Raw genomic sequence first — 7,434 nt, forward strand, 5'->3', positions numbered from 1 at the left:
TGCTCTTGGTGGAATTGGGTTGAAAGAGGCCTTGGTTGATTGCTCTTGGAGTTTGAAGAGGAACCGAATTGAACCGGGTTGAGTTTGCAAAAGTTGGTGCAAAAGTTAGAGCAAAAGTTAGGGGTCTAACTTTTGGTCTAACTTTTCATATCAGCCCACAAAATTTGCTGCTATCCACGTTGGGGCAAAAGTTAGGGGTCTAACTTTTGCTCCAACGTTGGCCTCCCTTATGCACATTTATGGCGCCAACTTTGTCCTCTTGTCATGTTGTCAATTTTATGCCCAATATAGACTATCATATATGGTTGGAAACCTCTGAATGTCAGCTTTCTAACCCACTTGGAATCATTTCAATTGGACATCTACAACTCAAGTTATGATCATTTGAAGAGGGCATAGTCGCTGGCTTTGGTGTGCAGCGTTTGAGGTAACGTTTGCCTCAAACGTTGGCGAAAACGCCAGTTCTGGAGGCTCAAACGTATTGTCCACCCCATACTATTATACATTGCTGGAAAGCCCTGAATGTCTACTTTCTAATGCCCTTGGAAGCACATCAATTGGAGCTCTACAGCTCGAGTTATACTCCATGGAAGGTGCAGAGGTCAAGTGGCCTCACTGCAGGTTGCCACCATGTTCATTTATGCACATTGCGGGGCAGTTTTCTCCCTCAATTTTAGTGTCCACCATGCAGTGCCATATATGCTTGGAAAGCTCTTGATTCCTACTTTCCAATGCTTCTTGAATCACCTCATTTGGAGCTCTGTAGCTCAAGTTATTCTTGTTGGAAGTATACCCCTTCAAGCTGTTGTGGTGTGTGGCGCCAACGTTAGCCTTAAAGTTAGGGGGCTAACGTTGGCGCAAACTTTTGCTCCTCCCCTTGTGAATTTCATGTGCCAACGTTAGCCACCAAGTTAGGGGGCTAACGTTGGCGCAAACTTTTGGTGCCCAGGGAGGTTCTCTTCATGCCAACGTTAGCCTCAAAGTTAGGGGGCTAACGTTGGCGCAAACTTTTGGTGCCCAGGGGTGAATTTCATGTGCCAACGTTAGCCTCCAAGTTAGGGGTCTAACGTTGGGGCTAACTTTTCAACCAAAAGTTTGTGCAAAAGTTTGATGCTAACTTTAGGTCCAACTTTTTGCTTCCTGGTTCATTTTCATTTATTCCATTGTCTTTTCTTTACTCCTAGCTATTCCTTCTTGCTTCAACTCTTCTCCAAGCTTTCTTCACCTATCATTAATCAACCAAACACATCAAAGCTATGCTCATAATCATGAGATATTCATTCTTTCATAATATGTGACAATTTTAGCATAAAACCTCATGAAATAGCATGAATTCATACATGGTTGATTAAATCAAAGGAAGCATGAAAATCTACCCAATTGGCTTGCTTATGGCTCAAGAAGGTGCATAAAACCTACTGAAAACAATGGAAAAAGCATAGAAAAACATGACATGGTAACATGTCATCAATAGGCGTCCCATTACTCACAGGATTCCTCTCAGAAGTGTACATGAACTGGTTATTAGCAACCATGTCAATGAGTTCTTGAGCATCTGCAGGCATTTTCTTTAGGTGAATGGATCCACCTGTAGAAGTATCCAATGACATCTTTGATAGCTCAGATAAACCATCATAGAATATATCCAGGATGGTCCATTCTGAAAGCATGTCAGAAGGACACTTTTTGGTCAACTATTTGTATCTTTCCCAAGCTTCATAGAGGGATTCACCATCTTTTTATTTGAAGGTTTGAACATCCACTCTAAGCTTGCTCAGCTTTTTAGGAGGAAAGAACTTGGCTAAGAAAGCCATGACCAGCTTATCCCAAGAGTTCAGGCTGTCTTTAGGTTGAGAGTCCAACCACACTCTAGCTCTGTTTCTTACAGCAAAAGGGAAAAGCATGAGCCTGTAGACTTCAGGATCTACTCCATTAGTCTTAACAGTATCACATATCTGCAAGAATTTAGTTAAGAACTGAAAAGGATCTTCAGATGGAAGTCCATAAAACTTGCAGTTCTGCTGTATCAGAGAAACTAATTGAGGTTTCAGCTCAAAGTTGTTTGCTCCAATGGCAGGAATGGAGATGCTTCTACCATGTAAATTGGAATTAGGTGCAGTAAAGTCACCAAGCATTCTCCTTGCATTATTATTATTTTTGGCTGCCATCTCCTCTTCCTGTTCGAAAATTTCTGAAAGGTTATCTCTGGATTGTTGTATTTTAGCTTCTCTTAGTTTCCTTTTCAGAGTCCTTTCAGGTTCTGGATCTGCTTCCACAAGAATGTTCTTGTCCTTGCTCCTACTCATATGACAAAGAAGAGGGCACAGAAAAATAATAATAATAGGGATCTTTTTTACCACAGTATAGAGGTTCCCTTATGTGAGTAGAAGAAAAGAAGAAGAAATTCGAACACAGATAGAAGAGGGGGTTCGAATTTGGTGAGTGATGTGAGGAAGAGATGTTAGTAGATGAATAAATAGATAGAATAAGATGAGAGAGAGAGAGGATTTTCGAAAATAATTTTTTTGAAAAAGAGTTAGTTGATTTTTGAAAATAGTTTTTGAAAAAAATATTAGTAATTTTCGAAAATTAAGATTTAAAAATTGGAATAATTAGTTAATTAAAAAGAAATTTTGAAAAAAGGGGGGAGATATTTTTGAAAATTAGAGAGAGCGAGTTAGTTAGGTAGTTTTGAAAAAGATAAGAAACAAACAAAAAGTTAGTTAGTTAGTTGAAACAAATTTTGAAAAGATAAGGAGTTAGGAAGTTAGAGAAGATATTTTGAAATCAAGTTTTTTTGAAAAAGATATGATAAGAAGATATTTTTGAAAAGATATGATTGAAATTAGTTTTTGAAAAAGATTTGATTTTTAAAATCACAATTAATGACTTGATTCACAAGAAATCACAAGATATGATTCTAGAACTTAAAGTTTGAAACTTTCTTAACAAGTAAGTAACAAACTTGAAATTTTTGAATCAAAACATTAATTGGTGATGTTATTTTCGAAAATTTGATATAAAAATAAGAAAAATATTTTTGAAAAATGTTTTTAGAATTTTCGGAAATAACTAAGAAAATTGAAAAAGATTTGATTTTTGAAAAAGATTTTGAAAAAGATAAGATTTTTAAATTGAAAATTTGATTTGACTCATAAAAACAACTAGATTTTAAAAATTTTTGAAAAAGTCAAATCTAATTTTCGAATTTATGAGAGAGAAAAAGGGAAAGATATTTTTTTGATTTTTGAATTTTTATGATGAGAGAGAAAAACAAGTAAAATGATGCAATGCATGAAATTTTTAGATCAAAACAATGAATGCATGCAAGAATGCTATGAATGTTAAGATGAACACCAAGAACACTTTGAATATCATGATGAACATCAAGAACATATTTTTGAAAAATTTTTAATGCAAAGAAAACATGCAAGACACCAAACTTAGAATTCTTTAATGCTTAGACACTAAGAATTCAAGAATGCATATGAAAAACAAGAAAAGACACAAAACCTGCAAATGCAAAGATCAAACAAGAAAACTTACCAAGAACAACTTGAAGATCATGAAGAACACTATGAATGCATGAGAATTTTGAAAAATGCAAGATGCACATGCAATTGACACCAAACTTATAACATGACTCAAGACTCGAACAAGAACACAAAAAATATTTTTGATTTTTATGATTTTCTAAATTTTTTTTTCAAAAATTATTTGAAAAACAAAAACAAGGATTCCAAAATTTTTAATATGAATTCCATGAATCTTATGCTTTTTAGTCTAAAGCTCCAATCCAAGGGTCAGGCATGACTTAATAGCCAGCCAAGCTTTAGCATGTAACAGGTAGATCATGAATCAGCAGCAGGTGGATTAGCACCAACTAGCTTGCTCTTGATAACAAATTGGAAGCCTTAGTCCAAATGAATTTAGACATGGCTTTACAGCCAGCCAGGCTTCACATGCTTCAAGAAACACTAGAATTCATTATTAAAAATTTTGAATAAAATTATAAAATTTTGAAAACATTTTTATTTTTTTTTTTAAATTTTTTTTTCGAAAACAAAAGAAAAATTTTTGAAAGATTTTTGAAAAATTTTTGAAAACAAAACAAAAAGAAAATTACCTGATCTGAGCAACAAGATGAACCGTCAGTTGTCCAAACTCGAACAATCCCCGGCAACGGTGCCAAAAACTTGGTGCGCAGAAATTGTGATTACATTTTAATTATGTAAAATTCATCGCTCTTTCTTTCCCTGGTAATGGCGCCAAAAACATGATGCCAATACCATGGTTCACAACTTCGCACAACTAACCAGCAAGTGCACTGGGTCATCCAAGTAATACCTTACGTGAGTAAGGGTCGAATGCCACGGAGATTGTTGGTATGAAGCAAGCTATGGTCACCTTGTAAATCTCAGTCAGGGGGATATAAAATAGTAATGGGGTTTTCGAATATTATTAATAAAATAGGGATAGAAATACTTATGTAAATTATTGGTGAGAATTTCAGATAAGTGAATAGAGATGCTTTCGTTCCTTTGAACCTCTGCTTTCCTGCTATCTTCATCCAATCAGTCTTACTCCTTTCCATGGCTGGCTTTATGTGATACATCACCACTGTCAATGGCTACTTTCGGTCTTCTCTCAGGAAAATGATCCAAATGCCCTGTCACGGCACGGCTAATCGTCTGGAGGCATCACCCTTGTCAATGGTTTCATCCTATCCTCTCAGTGAAAATGGTCAACGCACCCTGTCACGGCACAGCTATTCATCTGTTGGTTCTCGATCATGCTGGAATAGGATTTACTATCCTTTTGCATCTGTCACTACACCCGGCAATCGCGAGTTTGAAGCTCGTCACAGTCATTCAATCATTGAATCCTACTCGGAATACCACAGACAAGGTTTAGACTTTCCAGATTCTCTTGAATGCCGCCGTCATTCTAGCTTACACCACGAAGATTCTGATTAAGAGATCTAAGAGATACTCATTCAATCTAAAGTAGAACGGAAGTGGTTGTCAGGCACGCGTTCATAGGGAATGATGATGATTGTCACGTTCATCACATTCAGGTTGAAGTGCGAATGAATACCTTGGAAGCGAAATAAGATGAATTGAATAGAAAACAGTAGTACTTTGCATTAATCTTTGAGGAACAGCAGAGCTCCACACCTTAATCTATGGAGTGCAGAAACTCTACCGTTGAAAATACATATGTGATAATGGAGTTCATTGGTCTCGGCCCCAGAAGGGAACCGGAGTAACTAAGACTCTGAATACAATGATAAAAAGTCCTATTTATAATAAACTAGCTACTAGGGTTTACAGAAGTAAGTAATTGATGCATAAATCCACTTCCGGGTCCCACTTGGTGTGTGCTTGGGCTGAGCTTGAGTGTTGCACGTGTAGAGGTCCTTCTTGGAGTTGAACGCCAGCTTTTGTGCCAGTTTGGGCATTGAACTCCACTTTGCAGCTTGTTTCTGGCGCTGGACGCCAGAATTGGGCAGAGAGCTGGCGTTGAACGCCAGTTTGAGTCATCTAAACTTGGGCAAAGTATGGACTATTATACATTTCTGGAAAGCCTTGGATGTCTACTTTCCAACGCAATTGGAAGCGCGCCATTTCGAGTTCTGTAGCTCCAGAAAATCCACTATGAGTGCAGGGAGGTCAGAACCCAACAGCATCAGCAGGCCTTCTTCAACCTCTGAATCTGATTTTTGCTCAAGTCCCTCAATTTCAGCCAGAAAATACCTGAAATCACAGAAAAATACACAAACTCATAGTAAAGTCCAGAAATGTGAATTTAACATAAAAACTAATGAAAACATCCCTAAAAGTAACTAGATCCTGCTAAAAACATACTAAAAACAATGCCAAAAAGCGTATAAATTATCCGCTCATCAGTCGTCCCTGGTTTTTGCATGTTCTCTGGCTCTAGTCTACTGTTCTGGGCCGAAAACTGGGTCAAAATAGGGCCCAAAATCACCCCCAGCGAATTCTGCAGATTATGCAGATCGCGCACGTCACGCGATCGCGTCGATCATACGGACGCGTCATTTGCGTTTCTACTTTGCCACGCGGACGCGTCGCTGCAAATTGCTCTCTTCCGCGCGGTCGCATCATCCATGCGGCGGCGTCGCTTCTCGCTGGTCATCTCCTCAATTTCTTATGTTCCTTCCATTTTTGCAGGCTTCCTTTCCAATCTCCAACTCATTCATGCCCTATAAAACTTGAAACACTTAACACACAGATCACGGCATCGAATGGAATAAGGGAGAAATAAAATACATAATTAAAAGTCTCTAGGAAGCAAGTTTTCAACCATAAAACATCTTTAGGAAGGAAATATAAATGCATGCTTATTTAATGAATAAGTGGGCAAAGATTATGATAAAACCACACAAATAAAACACAATATAAACCATGAAATAGTGGTTTATCAACCTCCCCACACTTAAACATTAGCATGTCTTCATGCTTAATTGAGGGAGATAAAATAAATGAGTAAGAACATGTAAAACCTATGAAATGCAATGCAATGCCAACTATATATATGAATGCAACTACATGATTCTTGTCCACTTGATCAATAGTAAATAAGTTCTTCAAAACAATTATAATTCAAATTCCACTAATTCAATTCTCATAAAGTAAGAGCAGGTAAAAATGCAAGAAGATAGCTCATGAAAGCAGAGAACATAGAAATTCAAGCATGGAACCCTCACTGATGGTGTATGTACACTCTAGTCTCTCTAGTGTATAGGGTAATCACTCTATCCTTCTCTAATCATGCTTTCTAATTTTTGTTCTTCTCCTAACCAATCGACAACATTTAACATACCAATGCAAACATCATGAGGTCTTTTCAAGGTTGTAACTGGGCCAAGGTAAGGGTAAGGATGCATATATGGCTAAGTAAGCTTATAATTTGAATCTTTAATTAACCCAAGCTTTAACATAACCTATATACATACTCTATATAACCTTAGAATTCATACCTAGCTACCCAGAAATTTCCTTTCACTTTCCATACTCATGTTTCAACTCTTATTTTAATTTTTATCATACATGCATTGACTTTTGAATTCTTAAATTGGGGTAATTTTGTCCCCTTATTTATTTATTAGATATTTTTGGATTTTTTTTTTAAACATAGAAACATAAGAATAAACATAGCTTATCAATGCACATAGATTTTTGATTCTTATAGTTTCACATGAGTAGGTATCCAAATTCCCAGTATATTATCCTCATTCCCTTATTATTCTTTTGTTCCCACAATTTCCCATACTTAAATAACACACACTCTTCTATCTTAAGCTAACCAAAGATTCAAATTGGGATGTATAATTGTTTTTCCGCTTAAGACTAGTAATGTGGTAAAATATAGAACAAATGGGATTTAAAGGCTCAAAGTGGGTAACAAAGG

The 7,434-nt window shown here is 36.7% G+C and overlaps 1 non-coding gene across 1 annotated transcript; it reads left to right on the plus strand.

Annotated features, from left to right (window-relative positions):
* The first annotated feature begins 1,664 nt into the window (after positions 1–1,664).
* On the plus strand, positions 1,665–1,772 carry LOC112781062 (small nucleolar RNA R71). Its single transcript, XR_003191859.1, has one exon. It is a non-coding gene; the product is annotated as a small nucleolar RNA R71 (small nucleolar RNA).
* Positions 1,773–7,434: the final 5,662 nt, after the last annotated feature.

The sequence above is a fragment of the Arachis hypogaea genome, chromosome 19 (assembly GCF_003086295.3).
Source record: "Arachis hypogaea cultivar Tifrunner chromosome 19, arahy.Tifrunner.gnm2.J5K5, whole genome shotgun sequence".
NCBI classification, from domain to species: domain Eukaryota; kingdom Viridiplantae; phylum Streptophyta; class Magnoliopsida; order Fabales; family Fabaceae; genus Arachis; species Arachis hypogaea.